General features: G+C 36.8%; 1 long non-coding RNA gene across 2 annotated transcripts in view; it reads left to right on the plus strand.

Annotated features, from left to right (window-relative positions):
* Positions 1-27,961, plus strand: part of LOC132352364 (uncharacterized) — an 88,293-nt gene that overhangs the window by 17,956 nt on the left and 42,376 nt on the right. The window contains exon 1 of one of the 2 annotated variants that reach the window (XR_009498691.1): positions 23,238-23,269. The exons of the other annotated variant lie outside the window; for it this stretch is intronic. This is a non-coding gene — a long non-coding RNA (uncharacterized LOC132352364). Of the gene's footprint in view, positions 1-23,237; positions 23,270-27,961 lie in introns of those variants that run through there. 2 annotated transcript variants of the gene reach the window in all.

Below are 27,961 nucleotides of genomic sequence, written 5' to 3' on the forward strand. Positions count from 1 at the left end.
AATTTGGTGCCTTTGATCAGGGCCCACCTTGAAGAGCGGGTAGCTATACTTAGGGTGTGATGAGGGTTCAGAGACCTGACCTGTCACAAAATTTCAGCATATAAATGACATTTGGAAAATTCTGGTCTGCGTGTGAGATGTTGAGAATTCCACTGTCAGGGAACTCTTGTGAAAATTCCTACAAAGGGTTATATTAAGTAATTTTCTGGTGGAAATTTTCCTTATCATCTTAGAATTTTATTCTGAATTCTCAGTACACACACTGTACAGGTTTTGTGACCCACAATACAAGGTGTGTGATTTTTCGCAGATACAAAATACAACGGTAAATTGTCTTCTGCTTATAAAATTGAAAAATAAACTCATTTAAAAATCTGAACAGAGAAAATAATAAAGAGCATAGAATATCATCTTATAAAACAAATATTTAAGAAGTAAGTATGTAGGCAGTATTTAGAACTTGGTCACTAATTCCTAGCTTAGTAATAAGACTTAACCATAATCTTAGTTTTTTTCTGTCCATCAGGATGTTTGTTTATTAACTCACCCTGAAACATGTCTTTGAGCCAAATCTTTGTCATGATTAGAATTTAGCTGCCAAGTCTTTGGAGCAAGTTAGCATCAAACTTTCAGACTAATTCCCTTAGCTACTCTAAGCAGCTTATTTTCCTTCTTGGACTGTCTGAGTTATTTAAACAGATGATATTTGTTTGCACTTCCAGGTTTCTGATCTTTAGGAAATCTGTACTACTTTCTCAGTATCTTCTCTGCCCATTCCTCTCCTAAGAGCTGAAGGAAAAAAATGAATCGACCACATGGGGCTTGTCTGTTCTGAAAATATAAGATGATTAGTTATGTCTACTTGAAGTGAAGTAGTCTCTGTGTTATTATTACATAGGAGTTAAATATCCTTTCATCTAATAATAGTTATCTCTGGTTAAATACATTGGCTAGAGTAGGTCAAATCATATAATAAAAGTTCTCTTTAATAAGAAGCATTAGCTCACAGACTAATTTTTATACAACTGTTTCCTGAAAGACTCAATTCTGTTTGTATAGATAAAAACAAGACAAAATAATATCAGATTCCAATTTTATAACACAGACATAAGTATCTTGGCAAATTAGATTATCAGAAAAATGTGAAGAAAGAGTCAGTTAAGAACAGGGAAGGAATAGACCCAAGGGTGGAGACAGAAGTCCTGAATTTTTGACACCGTCTCAGAAAGGAAGGCTGAAGAAGGTACAAACATGAACAGATGAAACAAGGATTCCAGGGATTGAAGATGCTCAAAGTCTCTGAAGTAAAGTGCACATCATAGACAGTTTCACCTATTTCCTAATCTTTTCAGTGTCTCTCCTTGGATCTAATTTATCAGAACATATCTACATAGTGACATGTGAAAAAGATAGGAGAAATATCAATCTCTATTACTTATTTAACAAGGTTTATTATTTAAAACAATACTAGTAGCAATAGTTTTCATTTATTTAGTGAAATCTTAATGACATATCAGTTACTTAATTTCTCTATGTGTATGACTTTATTAAAATCTTATTTAAAAACCCTGTGAAGTAGGTATTTCCCAGCATTCAAAATGAGGAAACTAATGCAAAGAGAAAGTAAGTCTGGGCCTACAGACATAGAGCAAGTAAGTGATGGATGGAGAATCTGAGACTAAGTCCATCTGACTGCAATCCCACCCTCTTCTCCAAAGGTTTTCATCATGCTTATATCGACAGTGCATGTCAAGGTCTATTCACAGCTTCCACTGACATACTTATAGAAAAAGACAATATATACAATCAAAACCAAAAATACTAAGTGAATCATTCCAATGATTGGTGTTGGTCAAAGCAGTTTTTCTTTTAATCCCTTTGTAGGCGGAACTCAACTTTAATGTTTTAGTAACACAAATTTAGAGTTCAATTCAAATCTCTCCAAGATTAAAGCAAATGAATAAGTCAGGAGGCATAATGACTTCTGGAAAACATTCAGTTGTAATAAATCTGTCATGACCAACTAAAGAATACATCACATTAAAGAAGCAAACTTTGATGTTTTGCCACGTATTAAAACATGCAAATTTCCCTTGAGTGGCATTATATATATTTAAGAAGTGTTGGTGACAGGGCTGTTTTAAATGTTCTGCAAATGTCCTTTTATGGAAATATTTTTTCTGTGGTGATCTTAAGATGCTAGCAGCTCCTGTGCCCATTTCAAAACACCCGTGGATATCATGGATGGATAAACTTCAAAATTTAATTTGTGGAACATTTATTCTGGTGGGTAGAAAAGTAGGTTGGAATACTGTATTGGGGACTTTTAACTTCTATGACCTTCAGCAAATTTTCTAATCTCTCTGAGTTTAATGTTATCATTTGTATATTTGTCAAAATAATACCTTCATCACAACTTTGTTGGGAGGATTAAATAAAGTCATGAATGAGAAAAAATGCTTTGTATATTTTAGGTGCCCCAAAATGTCTATCTTAAAGAATTGCTGTGCAAATTAAATGAGATGATGATGGTAAAGGATTTGCACAATGTGAGCACTCAACAAACATACATGATTCTCTTTGTTAGGCATTCTTTTAAATTACGGTAACATGTTGGACTTAAAATTGTGTACAGACTCATGTTCTTATGTAATGCACTTCATGTTGATATTCACCATTACTACAGCTATCTCATCATTAACTTACTCCAGCAATAAATAAGCAAACACTTATTGATTAACCTCTAGGTTCTGGGTACTACGCTAGGCACCAGAGGTTGAACATACAGAGGGGGATCAGATGTTATTATTGCCATAAAAGAGATTCATGGTAGGCATGTGATAAAGGTGTGAAACATCAGAGAGAAGGCAGAAAAGGGAGAATGGTTAATTCTAACAGAAAGAAGTATGAGAATTTTTTTAATAGGGACAATCATAATGGAGCTGAGTTCTAGGCAGAAAAGAAAGATAGGAAATTTCAGAAAAATGGAGCCTCGATAAAATTCTCAGAGATATAAAATTTCCAAAGGTACCTGGAGAGCTTCAATGTCAGTATGGTTGGAATAGAGAATAGAAGAGGGGCATTCAGGGCAATAAGTGTGAGATTTGAAGGATCATGGAGGCTCCAATACACCAACCTAAGAAGACTATGGTTTACCTTTTAGACTTGGGGAGCATGTGAACTCACAGTTGGTGTCATGAGCATATTAGTATCAGAAAATCTCATTCCAAGCCAAGTAAAGGACGGATTGGATGTGTGTATGTGAGGGGGTAAGTGAGGATGCACAGAAAGCACTTCGGCTAAAATTATCACAGTCCCTGAGCAAGATGAAGAGACTTTGGCTTCAAATATTTGGAGAGGAGATGGATGGAAATTGAGGAAGTCGTTTATGACTCAGAACTCACAAGATGTGCTCTCTGTATGTGAGTTGAAGGGAATGAGGAGTCTGGAGGTAATTCTGGCTTGGGTGCATGTTTAGCATTATTCATTAAGAGAGGAAGCCCAGGAATTTTGGGGGGAAAGATGGTAAGTTCAGGTTTGGACTAGTTTAATTGAAGATGTCTGGGAGATATCCAGGTGTGATGTCTGGGTGAAAATTGGAGGTGTGAGTCTGGAGCTCACATCTTAGACGCAGATAAATGTTTGAGACTTATCAGCATTTAATTTGGATGCTTTCATCCAGGGTGGCTATGGGAAGTGAGTGCTGAAGCCAGCCCACAAAAAGACTGAGAAGGGATGGCCCAAGAGGAAGGAGAGTAGTCAGAGAAGACCAGGGAAGGAAGACATTGAAGAAGCAGCCCCGAGGCACAGTGTAATGGTAATTGAAAAGTCCATTGGAGAAAATTTAGTTTGTTTTCAGCCTCTATAGACACTCACTATTTCTGGAAGAAAAACTTCTTAGGAGAGAGAGGTGCCATGGTGGGTTTGTCTATTCTCTCTGAGGAAAATAAATATCTAGAAACGACCAGCGTTCACGAGGAGACACAACTGTTTGAATTGCACTATCTTAATTGGTTGATGTTTAATTTATATAATGTCAAAATTCTTTTAGTGTTATATCAAATAACTAATACTTGCATGATGTTCACAAGATTCTTTCACATTTGCTAGTTCATTTTTCTCCCAGCAACCTCATTTCTATTTTATAGATGAGGATGTTTCTCTTAAGCAGGTTAAATGAGGGTGCACAGGTTACCAGAACTGGGTTAGGAAAGCTGGAACAGAAATGTCTTAGTCAGGTCAGGCTGCTATAACAAAATATCATAGGCCAGGTGGCTTAAACACAGACATTTATTTTTCGGAGTTTGGAGCCTAGAAGTCTGAGATCAGGGTGCCAGCATGGTTGGGTTCAGATAAGAGCTTTCTTTTTTTCTTGCAGAGGGCTAGTTTCTTACCAAATCCTCACATGGTGGGGGGAGAGAGGAGAGAGAGAGAGGGAGAGAGATCTGGTGTCTCCTCCTCTTCTTATAAGGGCACTAATACCATCATGGGGGCTTCACCCTCATGACTTTATCTGAACCTAATTACCTACCAAAGACTCCATCTCCAAATGCCATCACACTGAGGGTTGGGACTTCAATATGAATTTCGGGGGTGAGGGGGCACAAACATTCAGTGCACAACAAGAACCATGGTTTAAAAATTTTTTAAAGGGATAAGAGTTGTTGGTTATTGGAAGCCTTCTAAGTATGTACAGTAGGGACAGGGACAATTGTTTTACACCCTGGAATCCATTTGGCACATGGTAAATGCTCAATCAATATTTGTTGAACTCATGCTCAAATAAAGCAAAAATCCTTGCTGGGAATACAACATCATTGTGTACAATACCATTTTGAGTATAGAGTTATAAGGTCAGTTAAGTATTAAGTTGTGGTTTCATGAACATCCATGAAAAGAGACTGAAGAATAAAAGACTTTGTCAATGTTATGATACAATTTGACACAACTTTAAGATTATTGTATAAGGGGCTTCATTACTGTGTGGTAATATTAACAGGAAAAGCCTATAATAATACTAGTTTATGTTTACTGTGTTTATAATGAACCAAGCCCTGTTTCTGTTGTTCTGTATTATCTCATTTAATCCTCACAACAACTCTGAGAGATGGCTAATTCCAGATGAGAAATTTCAGGGGAAAGGAGGTTAAATAACTTGCCCAAGGCTGGACAGAGATAAAGCTGGCTTCAAAAACCCAAGAAACCTGAGTCCAGTGCCTACTCTTTAGCCACTAGGTTATACATATGTACAAATCTACAAATAATAAATACTGGAGAGGGTGTGGAGAAAAGGGAACCCTCATGCATTGTTGGTGGGAATGTAAATTGATACAGCCAGTATGCAGAACAGTACGGAGATTCCTCAAAAAGCTAAAAATAGAACTACCATATGACCCAGCAATCCGACTCTTGGGCATATACCCAGAGAAAACCATAATTCAAAAAGACACATGTATCCCAATATTCACTGCAGCACTATTTACAATAGCCAGGACATGGAAGCAACCTAAATGTCCATCAACAGAGGAATGATAAAGAAGATGTGGTACATATATACAATGGAATATTACTCAGCCATAAAATTGAATGAAATTGGGTCATTTGTAGAGACATGGGTGGACCTAGAGACTGTCATACAGAGTGAAGTAAGTCAGAAAGAGAAAAACAAATATCATTTATTAATGCATATATGTGGAATCTGAAAAAATTGGTATAGACGATTTTATTTACAAAGCAGAAATAGAGACACAGATGTAGAGAACAAACGTATGGATACCAAGGGTAGGGTGGGGTGGGATGAAGTGGGAGATTGGGATTAACATATATACACTACTGATACTATGCATAAAGTAGATAACTAATGAGAACCTACTGTATAGCACAGGGAACTCTACTCAATGCTCTGTGGTGACCTAAATGAGAAAGAAATCCAAAAAAGAGGGGATATATGTATACATATAGCTGATTCACTCTGCTGTGCAGTATAAACTAACACAGTATTGCAAAACAACTATACCCCAATAAAAATTAAACAAACAAACAAACAAACAAAAAAACCCCAAGAAACCTGAGTCCAGTGCCTACTTGTTAGCCCCTAGGTTATACATATGTTTCAGATGAGTCAAACAGGCTTTTCATAATATTTCTCCTTTTCTTTGATTAGATCATATTGCACTGATTAATAAGGGTGAAAATCTGAATAATTTTTCAGTAATGTTTACAGCAAATAAAGGCCAACTGACATCACTATACGAAGAATTAATAATGCACCCAGTCTTAGTAATGACTATGTTTACCCACATCTAACATGCAGGTAAAAACAAAAATATCAGTAAGGTTTTTTTCCTATTAATTGAAATCAGTGGAAAAAGGAAATTGAGAATCAAGGTGTTTTCAGAAACATTGTTATTTAAGGAAACATTATTTGTTCTCCTAATTATACAAATTTTTTTCCTAACAGACTTGATTATTCTTAAATTATTTTACACTAATTATATGAATAATATTAGTTCAGGGAATATTACGCTTTTGCAAAAATCTGCTTAAATAGTTATTGCTAGGGTAAAAGTTCTTTTTTTGCTGGAAATGGTTTGCCTGCCATTTAAGGCAACATCAGTCAGTCTAAAATAGAAATCAATTCCTGACTTCTGCAACTGCTACATATTGTAGTTTTACACTCTAGTTAAATATTCCTCTTTCTTTTACAAAAGCTATTCTTTGATTTAACTACCTGAAAATGTACAAAATCCTGTCCTGCAGAGCAATATTTTGCTGTGTAGATATGATAATTGAGAAACAGAGATTTATCTAAATTATCTCTAATATACAGACAAACTTGAACATATTAGATTATACATATCTCATCATATTAAATCTTCTGTAGAGGCTTGACTATTGTTAAAACTCATGGCATTAAAGGAGTCTTACTGTTCGGGTAATTTCCATGACAATGGAAGTTTCTTACATACTCAAGGATTTCATTTTTCTCTTTATAATCCATGGAACTCATCTATTCCTTTTCTTTAGCCTGTTTAATTTTTCATGGAGGTGTATTGATGTAGTTTTACCAGTTTAAGTATTTCATAAATAGTACTGCTTTTGATTTTAATCAAACTTTAAAGGATGTTCCCTAGTTTTATTGTTCTAAAATTTAGTCACTCAGCCATGTTTTTTTTTTTTCTCTATTCAATAACTTAATGGTTTTATACATTTTTATCTCATCCTCCTCTCAGGCTTTATCATTCCTGATTTTATGAGCTCTAATTATTTTTGACCTTTCCTTATGGAAGCCTCAACTTCCCCTTCATTATCTTAGTTTCTCCTCCATGGAGTTTTACGTTTCATTATTTATTTATTTATTGACTTCAGTGATCAGAAATATATCCACTATCCTGAGTTAGGATGCTAGAGTTTTGAATAAGTAAATAGATTTTTCTAGAAAGTCTCTAGAAAATTTTAAGAAAATTGTTTTCTAAAGAGACAGCCACCAGCACTTTGTTAAATTTCTGTAATACAGTCCTTTTACAGCGAAACAAGTTTGGGAGAGACACAGGAAATTTCAGAAAACCTGAGAAAGTGAAGCCCTAACATTGGAGATGGTCAAACTCTGGCTAAATGGCCACTTAGAATCTAAATAGTGAAGCTCATGGAACGATCTGTCTCATTTCACACTTAAACAGTCAGGAGGACACAGTGCAAAGTGACATCTGTAAAATTTCAAACTCCCAGATCTTTTGGAGGCTAAAATACCAATTTTAGGGGAGTAAACTTTTGGAATATTTACCAGGTTGTATGAGTGGGCAGAAAGATGTCCAATGAGCCCCAGCATAAGCCGTGATGCTCCGAAGGGAGTGTTATTCAAAAAGTGTTGGAGAATTCTTGGCCCTGGATACTGAGTCAATCTAAAGTAGGGGCCTGGTTATCAGTAGGATCCATTCTCTGAATGCATCCATCTAATATGCTGCCTCGGACATGTGAGATTCCCATCAATTCTGAGATGATATCATTCAGTGGGCTTTAAGAACTCACTGCTCCCAGCACAAACTTAATCTCCTCCCTTCATGCATTAGATGGACAATTTTTTACAACGTACAAGGCACCACATATAAATTACATTTTAAAAGAAATTAGAGCTCACTTACCAGAGGAGATAAAGAAGGTGAACCTAAATTTAGATAAAAGGCAGAGAGTATGGTAAGTGCATAATAGAGGTATAAATAAAGGGCTGCGTTCTTCAAAGACAGAAACTCACATACAGTTGATAGATTAATGAAGCTGCTTTCATTAATTAAAAGATGAACGGAATTTCAAAAGGTAGAGTGGAAGGCGTAGTATTCCCAGGCAGTGGAAGCAGTATGAATAAAGGTGCCAAAGCATATTTTAGTGAACAGCAAGTCATCCACTTAAGCTAGATCTTAGAGGATTGGTGCTTGCAAGTTGGGTGGGAGCCAATCTCAGAAGCTAGGATGAATTTGGCCGAACTACTAGGCTGTGGGATTGGATTTAAAAAGCCAGGAATAAACCACTTTTGCTATAGCTGCCTTGGGTAAATAAGTGGAGTTGGTAAACTGAAGGTTGAGATTTGGTAGGAAAATTTCCAAGTGTGAGATCTTGGAGAAGTTGCAGCTATTGAATGACTGAGTGAATACCTTAGGGTTACTGCGAACTCAATGCTCTTTGTCTTAGAAGCCTGCTGCATTAGAGCTGGGGGCTGTGGTAGTACTGTCTTGCGTTGATATCTTGGATCTCAGGGATTGATGGCTTCATTGATGTGTGTGTGCGTTTTGTGTTTTGTATAACTGACTTAATTTTTAGCTTTAAAAATATATAGATCCTTCCTGATGTTGCTAAAAACAAAAGAAAAACGGAAAAACCCCAGGAAGATCTTGGGACAATCATTTGGGCTCTTTTTGATTAAACAAATTAAACAAATACACCTACTTGCTGATTCCTAAGACAGAAATGTGGACTCTTGTTTTCAGCTCGAACATTTATAAAGAGCTTAGAAGTCATTACTGCCTTCCTTAAAACAAGAAAAAGCCTAACAAATTGAAAACCAACACCTTTTCTTGGACCCATAAGAGAACTGAAATCACAGGGCAAACTATCACACCAAAATCTGGAGAGACAGGCAAATCCAGAGAGGAAGCAGCCAATGCCTGTTCTCCTGGAACAGAAGCCACATAAACTGGGCTCTCATATGACAACAGTGGGTTATAGCTGAAAGCTGCAAAGCTCAGACTCTCTAAAGAAGAGTACTTAGGAAATACCAAGTCAATAGAGGAGACAAAAATCAAGGATGCTACAGGAATTTGAAGTTTCTGGAACCCACAGCTACAGCAAATATTAAACACAGCCCAACTTCTAAAGCAGATCAATAGAAAACCTCACATTAAAGGCCTTTTTCACTCAGTTCCTATTAGCTGGTACATTATGTCTAGCTTTCAACAAACTACTACGAGTCATGCAAAAAGCCAAGAAAAAACACAATCTGAGGAGACAAAGCAGGCATCAGAAACAGACTCAGATATGACACAGCTGTTGGAACGATCTGAGAAAGAGAGTCATGCTTTACCACGATTTATACCATCAGTCATCTCCTGAGATTTACCGTGCCACAAATCCTGACTCAGGTCTGAAGCACTAATAATTACAAAATAAGACTCTCTTAAAAGCCACAAGTATCTGAGCTATTATATCCATGTAGAAACATCAGAGAAACCAAATTCAGAAGCCCTGCAGAGAAACTGCACACCTGCTTCTCTCTAGAACAGGTGTTATCTAAAGAAAAGGGCAAAAATCTCCCAGGATAAGTCAGACTAAAGTTCAAGGGTATCATCTTGAAGAGTTTGCTGTCCTCAGCTTTTTTCTTAAATGTTAGGCAGAGGGAGGGTGTGGTGCAGAGGGGAGAAGGAAGGAAATGATCCACTTGGCATGGTGTAAAGCTAGATGTGTCATCACTTTCAATGGTTTAGGAACTTGAAGCAAATATAGTTATCAACACATAGGAAAGGGTTTATATTTAATATCGTTTCCTCTGGAAACCTCCAGTTTTTCCAGCTAAGATTTGTCCTACTGTTCAGTTGTTTTGGTTTACTCTGATTTATTGCTGAGCTCATGAATCATTTGCCTCTCCTATAGAAGAAGAAAAAAAAAAAAATCCCTTCTCCACTGATTTCAATTCTATGTCAGGGGCTGTGTGTGACACACAAAGTGATAACCTCAGCCACAGGTCATAAGCCTGAGACCAGAGAGACCAATGTGTAGAGTACAATGACAGGAATTCAAGTGAGCATGGAGCAGAGTTTTTATTTCCCCAGAGATAGCTGTGGGGAAGACAAGGGAAACACACTGACGTTATTAGTGATGTATTTATAACTGCCGGCACCTCCACCCTCAGCTCCATTGTTGAACTGCCATTGTTATTTCCATAAAAATCACACTAGGCAGTTTCAAGTTTATACAAATGATTTGTTTCCACATTTGCAAGAGTGAGAAATGGTTCTTTAAAGCGAGCATTTACTTGAGCAAATGTTTAAACAAGTCCTATGTGGTTACAGGATGGAGAATACAATCTAAGACCATTCTTTAAAAGCCTTAACATAACTAAATAAGCTTTTCTAAATTAAAAAAAAAAAATTTATTAAAGTTTCAACATCGCTTACAACTCTGAGTGTAACAAATATGTGTAATGTGTGTAAAGAATGTGTATTTAAACTGGGGATTTATTTGAGGCTTTTATTATAATAACCACATGTATAGTAATAATAACACTGATGATAACTTCATAGATTTTATACAGTCTTTGCATTCATCTAAGAATAGGGATGGATTTAATTTAATTTAATTATTGTATTTCCTATTGGATGACCACCCCAAAAATTTTAAGGTCAATTAAATTCATTTTCAGCTCCAGAAAACTTTTAAAACATATCTCTGTATCAAATACATCTGGTGAATTTCTAACTTTTTTAATAGCCATTAGAAAGGAATGGGTACTAGTTGTGAGAGAACACATAAATGCTTTTGTCCTAAAAATATCTAAACCTTAACAAGACTACTTAATAGTGTCTTGCAAGACACATTCAGTTTTGCTTTCAGTGATCAACTAGTCTAATTCTCCCAAAAGTCTCTGATGTGCTAGACAAAAATCTTTGAGAAAAGCAGAAGAGAGATTTGCCTTTGATTGAACTAGATTTCTTTTGGTTTCAAATAGAATTTTTAAAGCTAGAGTCAACGGTGTTGTGGGAATAACATACTTGGGTTTTGGGAGTCAAAGAAATTTGGCTTCAAGTCTCTGCTCTAAAAATAGGATTTAACTTGGCTTTGCACACCCAGATAGCTCCCTGAAGTCCATGTTCTTATTGGAGCTTGGGGATCATTGCAGAGGGCAGTGCTTTGTACATGGTAAGGTGCTCAAAACCTGCTTCTGCAATTCTCCATGCCTTCATATAGTGGTTTTTAAGGAGATTATCAAATGGATGATAAATAATGAGTTAATCTGATGGAGTTCACACCTGATGGCTTCTATTTTCTCACTAAAGTGGGAGTTTATCAAGACTGTCTAATGACGCAGACTGAAATGAAGGTTTAGAGTAGCTGTTGTGCCCCTGTCTACATGAACTTGATATCTTCACTATAAGGATATTGATACTCTGGTTTTTTCATTCAAACTTAGGACTTGTAGCAGTCACATCTCTACATTTTACTACAAAGAAAACCACAGCTAAATAGTTGGTGAGATAAAATTAATGCAAGTGGAAGTACTTTTTTAGCCACACTGAGAAGTTAGAACCTACTCCAGCATGTGATGGAAACCTTTTTGAGAAGACTTAGTCCTTGACTCTTCTTGGGCATTGGTTTTTTCCAATTTTTCACCATTTTTTAATACTGCAGTCAGAACAATTTTATGCATAGTTTACATTTATATTTTTATCAGTAAAATATAATTTAATTATGGAAAAATGAGTACAGAACAGAATAAAATAACAACTAAAAATTACCTCTACCTTAGCCACTTAGTGGTAACTGATATTAAATTTTTGGTCTATTTATTTTCATTTTCAAAATAAGAATATCTATGTTCATTTATGTCTTTTGAAAGTTTTTTTCTCCTAGGTCATAGTGCCTTAATTTTCAAAATCTATTTATATATTGTGAATAATGAGAGAAGATCTGTTTTATATATTTCTCTAGTTTGTCATTTGCCTTTTAATATTTTTTGTTTGAACTAACAAAAATCTAAACTATTACTCGATTAAATCTTTAAATATTGTCTTTTTAAATTTTAAAAATCAATTTTATACATAATTAATCTTTATATATCTTTACATTTATAAATGTAACTATTCACTAACAAACTCTTAATTTTCTCATTTTCCTTTGTTTTCAAAATTTTAAAATCTTTCTAGGTGCATCTGGGATTGATTGTGATTTTTAAAAGGTAAAGATGTAACTTAATTTTCAGCCTTAAATATAGTCTTCCCCCCCAAAATCATCTGTTGAATAATACATTTCTGTTGAACTAAATTTTGAAGGAAAACTGGGAGTTAGAAGAAAATCTTTAAAAAAGAAGCAGAAGCAGAGAGGTTCTGTTCCCAGAGAAGAGAGAGGTGTAAAAACTGCAGTAAGTGATGATAAAAAGGGCAGGAATAAAAGGGGGAAAGAGACAGTAAGCGGGGTCCAGACCATGAAGTGTGCTGAACTCAGAAATTTGAGTATTATGTGAAAAACTATAGAGAACAACTCTCTGAGTACACAGATTTGGACCCAATTTCCATAATATTCACCCTATTAGCAGTGATTAAGATAAATTAAGGGAGATAAGTATCCAACCAGAGCAAATCATATGAAGCTATTACAATAAACCAAAGGGCTTATATGTCCCAGGGACTACTGGGGAAAGAGGAACAAGCAGAGGAAAGGAAGTCTATAATATACAGAGTGGAGGAATTGCCAGAGTTGAGGTTCCTGGGACCAGAGGGTTTCACATAAATCAGGGATGAGTGACTTTCGGGAAGGGGGAGGGGCTGTCAACAGTGATAAATGGTAAATGATAGCTGCTATATGCTAAGGGAAGAAAAGTTTTCCATTGTAACCAGTAATGTAGAGGTAATGTTGTTTCATCAGAAGTGTTTCAGTTGAGTGGGAAGGAAGGTTATATTTCAGGGCAGGTTCCTCTGGCAGATATCTGTGATACTGTCTGCTGGCATTTCTCTTATCCTACTTGGAATTGCCACCTTTCACATGGCTACCACAGGGCTGCCACGGTAGCATATGACCTCTTCCTGACCTCAGCTGATTGACCTAGAGGCAGGCTCTTGACTGCCTTGGACATTACCCTTGCCATGGTGATTTGTCCATGTTGAGTCCTGGGGACCAACTAAGTCAACTGGTGCCTTTTCTAGGGATTTTAATGTGAGATTCAGACAATAGAGTTTAGACCCTCCCTGATGATAGAAGCTGTGTGTGGTAAAATTCAGGGACCCAAGGTCCTAAAATGTGAAGAAAGTGCAACTGTATTAAGAGAAAATGAAGCCAAATGCAGAGAGATGTAGAGCCAAGGTAGAGAATCCAGGCAACAAATGAGTCTCTGATTGTTCCTGAGTCTTGGCCGAATCTCTGCTCTTCTCATACTTTGGTGTTTCACCACTTTCTTGTGTTATGGGAGTAAGTAAATTCCCCTTTTTGTCTAAGCCAGTTCAGTTTGAGTTTTCTTTCACTTGCAATTAGAATGTCCTGACCACTACAGCCAAATGATGCTTATAGCTTGCCAATCACTGGAAGAGTGATGGGGTCAAAGACGAGATTTTTTTCCTTTAAGATGGGAAACAATTTGAACATGTTTATGCTAAGAGGGGAAACCAGTTGAGAGAGGGAGAGACTAAGGACATACTAGAAGAATAAGTATGAGTGATGGGGTAGGGCCACTGCAGACAAAGAGGATGGGACCTAAAGTACGATAGAGAGGCTGACCTTGGACAGAAGGAGGGGCCCCTCTTTCATGTAGATGGAAGGAATAAGGGGGTGGAGTGGGAACAGATGCCAATACGGTTATAGGTAGTGAGAAAGGAAGTTGACAAGATCTGACCTGTTGATTTTCATGCCAAACTGTCTTTGAAGAGGCTGTATCATTTTGCATTTTCACCAGCAGTCAGTGAGGAGAGTTCCTTTTGCTCCACATCCTTGCCAGAAAGAGTTGTTTTTTTGAGAAAGGAGTTGAGGCTAAGAGAGTATCTCAGACGTGACCAGACAGAACACTGCAGGGAATGAAACCAGGAGAGAGCTTGTTGGGAGAAAATGAGGCTGGTGACTGGAAGATGTAGAAAAGCAATTAAAAGTGAACAGAGCGAGAGAGTTTGTTGTGCATGTGTCGACTATATTTTTAAAAAATCAACATGAATAGGTGGACTGAGAAAGGATTGTGAAGTCGAAGAGGTAGGAGAAGCAGGAGAGTAGTGTCAAGGACGCTAAAGGAAGAGTTTACAAACAAAAGGGGGGCTAAGAACGGTGGGGTCATTAAATTGCATGTAGAAGTCACTCCAGGACTACATAGAGGTTTTCAAAGTGGACTACTCACACATCAGTGGGAAGGCTGTCCACAAATTTTGCTAGATATTTGAGTAGCTAGGACCTCAAGAAAACCAGAAAGAGTGGTAAGGTCCGTCTGCAAAAATCTAATTTAACCTGATAGAAATTAAAGTACTATAATATTCAGTGTTTTAGAGTAGAAATATTCTGGGCAAAGTAAAATTTTTAAATGAGAACAGAGACCCTCTATTAGATAACATGATTGCATTTTTTTAAAGTAGAAATCCAATTTTACCCCTAATCTCATGATGCCTTGGACCTAAGATGTTTTTATCCCATCAAGAGGCCCTTGTATTGCTCTGTAGATTGATATTGTACCCCCTGCTGCACTGCTGATTTTCAAGGATGTTCCGTAGAGGTCTTGGCCCCAGGCAAACAGCATTCCTTTGAGGTTAACCCAAACAGGGCTTTATGGAAATCATTGTATGGGGGACAATGGCCCCAGAGGAAATGCTTAGGGAGTCAGCTGGCTCACCAGTTTCTAGTCAGCCTTAGTCCACAGCAGGCAAAGGCATCTCAAAAGGGCACTGGATTCCAAACTGTAAGAAAAACAAGGAAGAACATCCATCGTATATTTTTCATCATCTTTATCATTTGGTTGTTTATCTTTAGAGATACTTTGAACCAACCAAAAGGTAAAACATTACCTCTAAGTTATACCTTAAAATGATAGAATTTATCAAATTTGGTTTAGATTTAAAGCCAAAAACTAGACTGGAGGAAGCAAAGAATTCTATTAGATACTTTCATTGTGAATATCCAAACGATCACCGCCTTTGTAATTGACACTATCAAGTTGGTCCAATTAAGTAAACATCATAGGCTTATTAAGATGAAAAACATGTATATTATATATGTGTTTTTAAAGATCAGATGTATTTTAAGATACATGTGTATTTTTTAAGATTATGCAAGTTATATATCTTTCCAAATCTATTTATTTCAAGGTCCCAAAATAAACAATTATTTAGGGAAATGAATCAATCTTAAAAAGATTTGTAGAATCGGACTACGTGGAAAAGAGAAGTATTGTCCATATACAACAAGAATGAACATGGCATCTTTAGATGAATGAAGAGACTGGACTTTCTAGAATCTAGTAGATTAGACAGAAGTGAAATAAAGAGTTTGAGCCAAAGGGTAGGAAACATTTAAAAATAGGACAGAGGAATTTACATGCAGAATGGCTTTGAATAGTTTATGGATGTTGGAATGGCATAAAGAATAGCATGACGATGGTAAGAGGGATGAATTTGGGGAGATGTCGAGGTAAGAGGTATTAGGTAGGAGTTGATTGCAGGAATCCAGGGACCAGGTAATGAATGTCTGAACTAGGGCAGCTGGGACAAGGAAAATGAAGAGGAGAGGACAAATTTAAGAATCAATTCAAAGAAAAAAAACTGTTTCTGACTTTCTTTTAAACCGGCATTAAGTAAAAAATATATGGTAACCCTTTCTAATGTGTAGTATTTTTTAAACTTCATATTGTGGAGAATTTCACACCTATACAAAGATAGATAAAATATTATAATAAGCCCCAAATGCACCCATCACCCAACAATCAACAGGAAACCAACCCTGCCCCTACCTATAGCCCCACTTATTTCTCCTTATTTTTATATATCATTTGTCATACTAATATTCAACAATGGTCATGATAAATTTTATTAAGCTTACTTCAAAATCTAGTTGCATTTTTATTATTTTTTGGAACAATGCTATAAAATAAGTTAAGTTTTTCGTAGTGCAAAGGTACATTTTAAATAAAGATTGGAAATGAAGAAACTAATAGATTACTAATATTCTAATATTCTAATATTACTATTACTCATTGTAGTTTTGATTTGCATTTTTCTAATGATTAGTGATGTTGAGCATTCTTTCATGTGTTTGTTGGCAATCTGTATATCTTCTTTGGAGAAATGTCTGTTTAGGTCTTCTGCCCATTTTTGGATTGGGTTGTTTGCCTTTTTGATATTGAGCTGTATGAGCCGCTTGTATATTTTGAAGATTAATCCTTTGTCAGTTGCTTCATTTGCAAATATTTTCTCCCATTCTGAGGGTTGTCTTTTCGTCTTGTTTATGGTTTCCTTTAAAAGCTGTGCAAAAGCTTTTAAGTTTCATTAGGTCTCATTTGTTTATTTTTGTTTTTATTTCCATTTCTCTAGGAGGTGGGTCATAAAGGATCTTGTTGTGATTTATGTCATAGAGTGTTCTGACTATGTTTTCCTCTAAGAGTTTGATAGTGTCTGGCCTTACATTTAGGTCTTTAATCCATTTTGAGTTTATTTTTGTGTATGGTGTTAGGGAGTGTTCTAATTTCATTCTTTTACATGTAGCTGTTCAGTTTTCCCAGCACCACTTATTGAATAGGCTGTCTTTTCTCCATTGTATGTTCTTGCCTCCTTTATCAAAGGTAAGGTGACCATATGTGCGTGGGTTTATCTCTGGGCTTTCTATCCTCTTCCATTGATCTATATTTCTGTTTTTGTGCCAGTACCATACGTCTTGATTACTGTAGCTTTGTAGTATAGCCTGGGGTCAGGGTGCCTGATTCCTCCAGCTCCGCTTTTCTTTTCTTTCCCAAGGTTACTTTGCCTATTCGGGGTCTTTTGTGTTTCCATACAAATTGTGAAATTTTTTGTTCTAGTTTTGTGAAAAATGCCATTAGTAGTTTGATAGGGATTGCATTGAATCTGTAGATTGCTTTGGGTAGTACAGTCATTTTCACAATGTTGATTCTTCCAATCCAAGAACATGGTATATCTTGCCATCTGTTTGTATCATCTTTAATTTCTTTCATCAGTGTCTTATAGTTTTCTGCATACAGGTCTTTTGTCTCCTTAGATAGGTTTATTCCTAGGTATTTTACTCTTTTTGTTGCAATGGTAAATGGGAGTGTTTCCTTGATTTCCCTTTCAGATTTTTCATCAGTAATGTATAGGAATGCAAGAGATTTCTGTGCATTAATTTTGTATCCTGCTACTTTACCAAATTCATGGATTAGCTCTAGCAGTTTTCTGGTAGAGTCTTTAGGATTCTCTATGTATAGTATCATGTCATTTGCAAACAGTGACAGCTTTCTTCTTTTACTATTTGGATTCCTTTTATTTCTTTTTCTTCTCTGATTGCTGTGGCTAAAACTTCCAAAACTATGTCAAATAATAGTGGTTAGAGTGGGCAACCTTGTCTTGTTCCTGATCTTAGTGGAAATGGTTTCAGTTTTTCACCATTCAGAACGATGTTGGCTGTGGGTTTGTCATATATGGCCTTTATTATGTTGAGGTAAATTCCCTCTATGCCTACTTTCTGAGGGTTTAGGCTGTTAATATTTTGAACAAATGATGAAGTGTGAATGCAGAGCAGTGAATCTTGACCTCTTATTGTATATCAGAATTGCCTGAGAAGTTCTGAAGACTACAGTTGTGTAGATCTTATTCCTAGAGATTCATATTCAGTTGTCTGGAGTTAGGGAACAGTTGTATGTATCTTTAAAAATATTCTCAGGTGACTTTGATGCATGGCCCAGTGTAAGAACCATTGCTTTAGCCCAATTAAATCAGAATCTTCATGTTAGGATATTGGCATCAGTAATTTTCATCTTTTATTATTTTTTTAAATTACTTTTTCTTTTTATTGGCCTGGCCATGCGGCTTGTGGGATCTTAGTTTCCGACCAGGGATCGAACCCAGGCCCTTGGCAGTGAGAGCTCATAGTCCTAACCACTGGACCACCAGGGAATTCTGGCATCGGTAGTTTTTAAATCTCCCTTTTATTCCAAACTGCAACCAACACCAAGAACATTTGCTTTATACCAGTGAGACTAAGCCAGACCTGAAGATGCTCTACAATGGTTTTGAGCAATGAGTCATCCTCAGGTGAGAGCTGTGAAGGAAGAGCTTCATATAAATGTGAAGGTTTATGTTCAAGTGTGTTTTCCAAAATACCACCATCTTCTCACTTCATTGCCCTATCTGATCCGAGCACTTTGAGTGGGAGGTAATGTAGGATGTGGATTTACAAAATGGTTGCCCGTTGATTGCAGCTGAAACACAATACCCGGATGGCAAAGTGTGTTCTTGGGGAAGAGGAGGGGAGTGTGGAGGTTAGAAGGAGAGAATCAGGATCCTCCACAGGTATCCTGAATTACTGAGGGACTGAGGGAGATGAAGAAGAGCATAGATGACCCAGCTCCTCCCATACTCAAGTCTCTTTTCTGTCATCCTCCATTAGACTTAAAATCATACAAATTTGGTAGTACCTCTGTGCCTGGTGATTTCCTAACTTTTTGGATTCTGGATTGGCTCTTATGAATATCAGGAGACAAAAGACTAAACTCAGAGAGAGAAAATAAATAAGAATTGAAAGAGAAAGGAGAACTTGGTGAGAGATGCACCAGCATTGTCACTCTACAAATGATTTTAAGTACCTTTAGTTATGTGAGTATCATTACTTCCAATCAAATGATTCTTAACCTTTTTTCCTCTGTCTTAGACCTCTCTGAGAATTGGATGAGAGCTATAGTTCTGTCCTCTGAAAAAATGCATATGTCCACAGACTCAAAAAGGTTTGCATACCATTTTTTTCTACAGTCTTCCTGGGGTCATCCCTAGATGACTACCCAGTATTTCACAGCCCAAATCGCTGGCTGCTCCTTTGCAGTCTCATCCTGCCATTAACTATAGCTGTGTAAAACATGGAGAGTCCAAAGTATTTTGATCTTAGTTTTTGTGAAAGGTAAGCATTAGGGATAAGTATGAACATTAGATTAAAAAGACTCCATGTTTCATTTAAATTAATTATTTCTTGAGGAAATTAAGAAATGCCCAAGAACACTACAGTTTTGGTGTCAGCAGAGTAATCAAAGCTTAGAACAGAAGGAAGAAACAGTTAAATATGGGAAGAAGACAGACACAGGAATGACTAGAGAACCAGATGGAGGCTTAGTAAATGTAATTCTGTTATTGCCCAGAACTCCAGGATCCTTTGAATTTGTCCTGGAGATTCCAGCAACCTAAGTAACAATCAGAAGAGCAAAGGCAAATCAAAAATTTCCTTCCTAAAAAAAAAGTTTCTTCCTAAACATATTCTGTCTTTCAGACCCTTTTGTGAAAGGTAGGAGACAGAAGGGAATAGTTCAATTATTGGTTTGCAGATGTTGGAAATATTGTGTCTGGAATGCTACATGGAAAACATGAGAAGGGGAAATGTAAAGATCTAAGTATTAAAAATGCGTTCTTAAAATGTAATCAAGAAAGGCTTTGCTAGAGACAGTAATGGGATTGCTTGATTAATGACTACCTAGGGCTCAGTAAGAATTCACCCTCCAGGATGCAGGGATGGTGAACTTGCCCCAGGAATTTCTCCTTGACCTGCTCTGTTGGTGCTGAAGAAGCGCTCCTTCCCTGGCCCCCTAAAAGCATCCTGTCCTTCTTCTATTGTTGCACAAACTATACTGTCCTACATGAAGTGAGTAGATTTCCCCTCGCTGCAGTGTGAGCTTCTTTGTGCTGCCCTGTGTCCCACAGCAGTGTTTAAATTAACACATAGGAAGTGCTTAATCAATGTGTCTGTGAATGGAATGGAACTGATCTGAACTAGATTTTAATGACAAAATACGACTAATTCTAAGAAGCACTTCTCAAAATGATATTAGTTAGAATGCACAAAATGACTAAATTCGGAAGCAATGAAATGCCTATTTTAAATAAAAACGCAGAAGAAATGTCCCGTGGATGTCCTTTTGGATGCTTTTCTCATAGTCTCCTAAAAATAAAAATTGGAACTTCTTCTACGCAATTGGTCTTTCAACACAGATAAGCATAGATCTGGCTGGGTTTGTTACAGCAATAAAATTATTTTTCTATCCCTGATATTTATGCTTGTTTCTGAGAACAACTAGCTGAAATGGTGACATTTGTGCAGTTGACTAACGGTCAGATACATATGTATTGAAGTAGTATTATGTAACCCTAAATAGCTGGAATTCCCAAAGGGACAGCAAAGATTTTTTTGGATGACATGCCTTATTAATCAGGACACTTAGGAAATTCTCTAAATAGTCCATGCACTAACAACTGTGGCTTAAAAACCCTGGTTTGTATTTTAAATGTCTTTCCTTTCCAAAGAGGTACTGAATTAAAGTTTAACATCCTGCTCCCGACAAAAATGGAATTCAAATGCATTTTCCTATAAATGTGAGACAAAAAGATAGTGTACCATAAACAGTTCAAGTTCATTCCTTCAATTAATGAAGAATTGTGTCTGAACTCAGATAACAGATTGCCTTATAAGTGGTGTTACACTTTAACTATTGTATCATAAAATACAAAATAAATAATTTCCTCCCATCTATTTGCCTATTTTTAGGTAATTTAGATACAACCTGAAGGTTAGTTTAACCAGAAACCTATGTTTAACAACTCTCTGTTACATTAAGCAAAACTGAGGATATTTTAAATTGGTGATAGAGAGAGAGAGATGTTATTCTCTCTAGAATTAGAAGGCTTTTATGTGGAGTAAACAGCAATAACAGATCATTTTAATTATACATTTACTCATAAAAAGCTTTCAATGTATAATCTCATTTGATATTAAAAAAAATCTTATGAAGGTGATAGTATTCCCCCCAATTCACAGTTGAGAAAAATAAATTCAAAGACTCATTCATTCAACAGATATTTATTACATTTTTATTTTGTATCAGACGGGTGCTAGGTTCCGGGAAATAGAAAGTTGAACAAGACACACTTGTTTTGTGCCCTTATGTAATTTATATATTGGTAGTAGAGACAGTAAATAAATAAGAAAATAAAAATAATTAAAACTTTTATTAAGTGCCATGAAGGAAATAAAGAGAATGTGTGCTGGGCGATGTGGGGAGCAGGAGAATGACCTTAAATAGGATAATTAGCCAAGGCCTTTGGTCACATACTCAGCTGGCCATTGGCAAGTCTGGGCCATACTCATGTCTCCTGGGCTGGTGCTGGGTCAACTGTTTTATATGGGCAAAATTGTGAACCACTCCCAAAAAAAGTTAGGCACTTTGGGAAATGACATTATTTTTTTTCAGTCCCTGATTGCCCTTGTAGTTGAACAAACAGGCAGGAGTAACAGGAAACAGCCTGCCTTCACCCTTCCACAGTTTGGGACATCCTTAGAGTTCCTTCACCCCTTGGTATTGTGAAGTGAAATCTCACTGGTCCCTAAAGTTGGAGAGTTTGATGCCTGTCTCATACGAAGCAGCGTCCATTTCCACCCTGTGGTACCAGGTCCCTGCTAGTTCTATAACTGTAATGTAACTGGACCTTCTGTGTCACTACCTCTCTTTTGTAAATACTACATTTCATTAAGCATTTTTCATAATACAGGAATATTTTCAGGTAAACGAGAATAAAAGAGTACTTATTTCCAAAGTTAATTCTGCAGCCAGGTCTATGGTTGAACTGTAAGATGAGAAGCTAAATTTAAATACATGCTCAGGATTGCTGTTTGCAAAGACCATTTATTCTTTCCTAACAGAGCTGGGAAAGCAGCTGAGCAGAATGGAATTCCAGTTTTTCTAGAGGGTTGTTATAATGACAGGAGTTTGGTACAATCATGTCTATTTACTCATCCCAACACTTGGTTACCTCCCTCGTGACCCTAGGGAGCCTGAGGGAATGCATTCTGCATGGTAGCCTGGGTCTGAGAAGGTTCTAAGAACTTACTGACAATTATGCATTGTGTTTCATTATTTATCCCACTGGGGTAACGTGAATCTCTCTGATGTCCATTGCAGGCTGATCTGAGGCCCCAGTTCACAAGGAAAGTCATGAGGAACCTTATCCTGCTTTCAAAGCCTCCCCTTCCCCCTACTATATAATTTTCATTTATTCAGTAGGGATAATGGGGGTAGTTTTTATGACTAAAAACTACCATTTTGTTTCCAAGAGCTTAACTCTCTTTTAACCTAGTGCATTTGCTGTACATAATGTACCTCGTGTTATCAGAAATTTGGGATATTTGCTCTGGAAAATTTTAACAACTTCAAAGTGTAACTGAACAGCCAGAAAGGTTTCGACGAGGTCAGCTGCATTCCACCAGCACCAGAAGCCTGCACATATCTGGCATTGTAAATAAGTAAGGGACATGAGGTTTGAAGATGTTTGCAAAAACGTGGTTTTCTTTGACCTGTGCAAAATCGATTGGAATGTTTCTGTCATTTCAAGCTATGGATAAGGTACAATTCCAAGACTTTTCAAGAATGATGTCTCTATTTTCTAGTGGGTTCGTATAACTATTCAGATTGTTTGATGTAGAAGTTTAGGACAGAGCATTTGCTTTATTCAAAATTTTTCTAAAAGTGATACTAAAACAAAATTGTTTTTATACGTATGCTCATTGAGCTTGGGTGATTTAAACTGCGGCGAGCTTGAAATTCTAGGCTCATTGAAAAACCAGGAATGTCAAATGTAAGAAATAAGCAAAAATTCTAGAATATTCCAGTGCCCTGGTGGTATTTTTTGGGTAAAGGGGGGGCTTTAGACTGTATTCCACCAGCACCAGAAGCCTGCATTACTGTATTCCTGTACGTATAAATTGTCTGTGAAGGTGTGGATTGGTCCCCAGCAGCAGGGACTTGCCGAGGAGTGTCCTGTTGAAGCAGCAGGAGGATGGCAGAGTCTCGGGTTCGAGTCAGGTAGGAGACGTGAGGTAGGAGGCTGTGATTTAAGGTGGCCAGAGAGTGAGCTGCTAAGAGGTAGTGTCGGAGCCACATCTGAGAAACATCCAAGGCTGTGTGACCAGGAGAGACAGGGATGACTTGAGGAGTCTTCCCGCACTCTTGCTGCCCCTGCAGTCAATTTCCCACACCCCAGCCAGGGAGACCAAAATATATATCCAAGTCAGTTCAAGTTGTTTCCCTGCTTAAGACTTTCCAGTGTCTTCCAGTAACTGAATGAAGTCCAAATATATTTCCAAATATAATTTGGAAGATAAATGCCAAATGAATTCCTAACTCCTTGCCACTGCCTAAAGGGACCTAAATGATCTGTCCTGGTAAGCTCTGCATCCTCCTTTTCTACCCCTCCCCCCGACTCCACTCTGGCCATCCTTGAACTTGCCAAACTTAATCCTTCCTTGGGGCCTCCCTCTTGCTGAACCACACTCTACTCCCCAAGACTGCAATGTGCTACCCCAAGATTTTTGACTGTCTCGCCCCCCTTGGCTTCACTAAAGTCTCCCTTCTCATGTCTTTTCCTTTGACAGCACTTCTCTAGGACATTTTCTAAGACAGTCTCTCCACCCCTTAACTTTCTATTCCCTTATGCCAATTTATTTGTTTTAAGCTTTATCGCTTTCTGCTATTATGTTATATATTTATTAGTATGACTCTTTCTTAACTGTCTTGTACAAATCTGTAGCCCTAACACCTAAAATAGTTCCTGGTACACGGTAGATTTTTGATAAATATTTGATGATTCACTGAGGGAATGGATATTAGCTGACATAAATAAGAGGAAACAACCTGATGATTTGGGCTATGACATTTCTAGCAAAGAGAGTCATGAGAAATGGGATAAGGAATGAGGTACAGAACAGAAAGAGTGGTTTAAGAAGCTAAATTTTGGAAGTGAGTTAGAATGTGTTTTAGAATGAACTAGACATAAGAGACCCTAGATGACAGTCTCTGATGGTCAAGATTGAGGGATCCCATCTAAGACTTGCACCATGTCTGGCCCAGCTACATTTTGATTTTTTTTTCTTAAAACATCACAATGCATTTACGTTTCCTACATGAAAATCCCTTTATTCTGTGCACCTCAAGGCAAAAATAAAAAGATGTAGCTTTTATAATTTTGGTTAAATTTGGAAAACATCTTATGTTTGGGTCTTTCTAAATTCCTATGCAATTGTTTTTCTAAAAGGTAAATGGGAGAAAGAGAGAGAGAGAAAGAGAGAGAGAGATTGATTTCACTTTCCTTCTTTGATCAGTAGGGCCAGGATAACTTCCAGCAGCAGTGTTGGGTGAGAGGAGCAGGAAGCGGGTTGTGCAGAAGCTGAGAGAGGATGTGGGGAAATTAATGTCTTTTCTGAGAACGTAGCAGAGAGGCACATGTAGCTATTGACAAAAAAACACCAGTAGGAAGGTGGCAAGGAAGTAGAAAAACTGACTCAGCAAATTCTGAGGTTTGAAAATTTTCTTTCAAACAGAACTGGTAAAGTGCGATAATATAGTAGAAGATAAGGGGGTCATAAGTTTATTTTCCGCATCTGTGACTCTGTTTCTGTTTTGTAGATAAGTTCGTTTGTACCCTCTTTCTAGATTCCACATATAAATGGTATTATATGATATATGTGTTTCTCTGTCTGACTTACTTCACTCAGTATGACAATCTCCAGGTCCAGCCATGTTGCTGCAGATGGCATTATTTCATTCTTTTTTTATGGCTGAGTAATATTCCATTGTATATATGTACCACATCTTCTTTATCCATTCCTCTGTTGATGGACATTTAGGTTGCTTCCATGTCTTGGTTATTGTAAACAGTGCTGCAGTGAACATTGGGGTGCATGTATCCTTTCGAATTATGGTTTTCTCCAGATATATACCCAGGAGTGGGATTGCTGGATCATATGGTGGCTCTATTTTTAGTTTTTTAAGGAACCTACATACTGTTCTCCATAGTGGCTGTACCAGTTTACAATCCCACCAACAGTGTAGAAGGGTTCCATTTTCTCCATCCCCTCTCCAGCATTAATTGTTTGTAGATTTTTTGATGATGGCCATTCTGACCGTGTGAGGTGATACCTCATTGTAGGTTTGATTTGTAGTTCTCTAATTATTTCTCTAATAATTAGTGAGGGGGTATGGGGAGAGGGATAAATTGGAAGATTGGGACTGACATATACACACTACTCTAATAAGGACCTACTGTATAGCACAGGGACCTCTACTCAATACTCTGTAATGGCCTATATGGGAAAAGAATCTAAAAAAAGAGTGAATATATGTATATGTATAACAAATTCACTTCGCTGTATGGCAGAAACTAATACAACATTGTAAATCAACTATACTCCAATAAAAAGTTAAAAACTTTAAAAAATAAAAGTAAGGTATTATTTTTAAAAAAGATAAGGGGAAAAAAGATACAAATATGTGATTTTATTTACCAAGAATTTTGGTTATATTTCTTTCTTTTTTGGTTATATTTCTTCCAAGGGAAAATAAAGTTATTATTTTTAATCATAAGGTAATGTACATTTAGAAATTGGAACCGTTAACAGTTGATAATCAGTGAAAATATACTAATAAAGACTGAATTGAACACTTCTGGGGATTAATTGACTTTAATAACTAGGAAATCTGTGGACATAGGGCTTTCCTGTGGTTTGTGCCACATTTGAAAAACTTGTCTTGGATGGCTTCATCATGGGAAAAAAAAAAACCGGTTTGATCAAAAGGAAAATTGTTAGGTGAAAGGGTAAATACTTGGAAGATTTAAATGGAAAGTTATGAGCTAAAAGCAATAGGGGGAAATCCATGCAGTACGTCTTGCTATATGCTAGAATCTGAGTGTGTTTGATGAACTGAAGTTTAAAGAGTTTCTGAGAACTTTTGAAGCCATGTGCTTTGCGACATTCCCAGGATGACTCAGCATGGGAAACTTCAAGTCAGTCTAAGCAGGCAGATCGTTTCGTGAGCGGCAAAACCCTTCCTGCTTCTGAGTTTCAAGGGAGAAAACAATGAAAATGGAATCTACTTGCTCTCTGAATTGTTGAGAACAAAAATGTTCTGAAAGAAAATAAGAGGGGTTTCAGTGAAGAGAACCGTTATTACAGGGAGCTATTTAGTCAGGGGAAAAGTTGTAGAAGATCTTTAATGATATGAGTTGTTGGTATAGATAATGGGAAAATAAACACAGATATCTAAGACTAACTGACAGGATCAGAATATAAAACCACTTAACAAGGTAATGGAATATTAAGAGATTTGGAGTCAGGTAGCCAGAGTTTGAATACGAGACCTACCACTTTCTAGCTGTTATTGAAGCATAACATACATTCAAAAAACTGAGTAAATAATGGTACAGTTCAATGACTTTTCACAAAAGAGACATATCCATTTAACTAGCACTCACAGAGACTAAGAAGCAGAATACTAAGAGCATCTCACAAAGCTCCTTGGCACTCACTTCCTGTTACTGTTCCCAAGATTATCCACTCTCCTGATTTTTAACACCACAGATTCATTTTGACTGATTTGTCATAACTTTTATGAATAGAATCAGTCAAGATGTATTCTTTTCTATTTGATTTCTTTCAGTCAACTTTATGTTTATGTGATTCATTCATGTTGTTGTGTCTAGCTGTAATCTATTGGTTTTCACTGCCTAATTATATTCTCTTGTATACATGACCACAATTTAAAAAATCTACACTTGATGGACATCTGGGCTGTTTCTAGGTTTTGGTTATTCTTCACAGTATTGCTAGGAACATTCTTGTACGTGTCTTTTTTGTTTAACATCTGAATATATCAATATTTGTATTAGTCTGCTAGAGCTACCATAACAAAATAGCACGGAATGGGTGGCTTAAACAACAGAAATAATTTTATCACAGTTCTGGAGATTGGAAGTCCAAGATCAAGGTGCTAGTAGGTTTTGATTTCTCCAGTGGCCGCTTTCCTTAACTTGCAGACAACTGCTTCCTTGCTATGTTCTCACATGGTCTTTCCTCTGTGCAGACACTTCTGGGGTCTCTTCCTCTTCTTATAAGGACACCAGTCCTATTGGATTAGGGTCCCACCCTTATGACAGCGTTTAACAGTAATTGCTTCCTCAAAGGCCCTATCTCTAAATACGGTCACATTGGTGATTAGGACTTCAACTTATGAATATGGGAGGCCATGATTCAGTCTATAATAGCATTTCTGTGGGTTATACACTTAGGAGTAAATGATAGGTCACTGGATATGAGTATATTTAGGTTTAGTAGATACTGACAGTTTTCCAAATTGGTTGAACTAATCTGTACCCCTAACAGCAGTATACCAGGGTTCCAGTTGTTTCGTGATCTCAGTAAGTATAGTGTTTTCTTTTTCATTTTAGCTATTCTAGTGGGTATGTAAATGATATATCATTATAGTTTAATTAGAATTTCCTTGATGATTACTGAAGTTGGATATCTCTTATATGTTTATTAACCACTTGGATATTCTCATTTGTAAAATATCTAAGACTTTTGACCATTTTAAAGTTTCACTATCTGCCATTTTCTTACTGATTCATAGGAGTTCTTATCCTGAGAATCAGTTCTTTGTTGAATATATGTCTAGCAAATATCTTATGCCACTCTGAGCCTTTTCAGGTGTTAATCATGTTTT

This window comes from Balaenoptera ricei, chromosome 18, assembly GCF_028023285.1.
Source record: "Balaenoptera ricei isolate mBalRic1 chromosome 18, mBalRic1.hap2, whole genome shotgun sequence".
NCBI classification, from domain to species: Eukaryota; Metazoa; Chordata; class Mammalia; order Artiodactyla; family Balaenopteridae; genus Balaenoptera; species Balaenoptera ricei.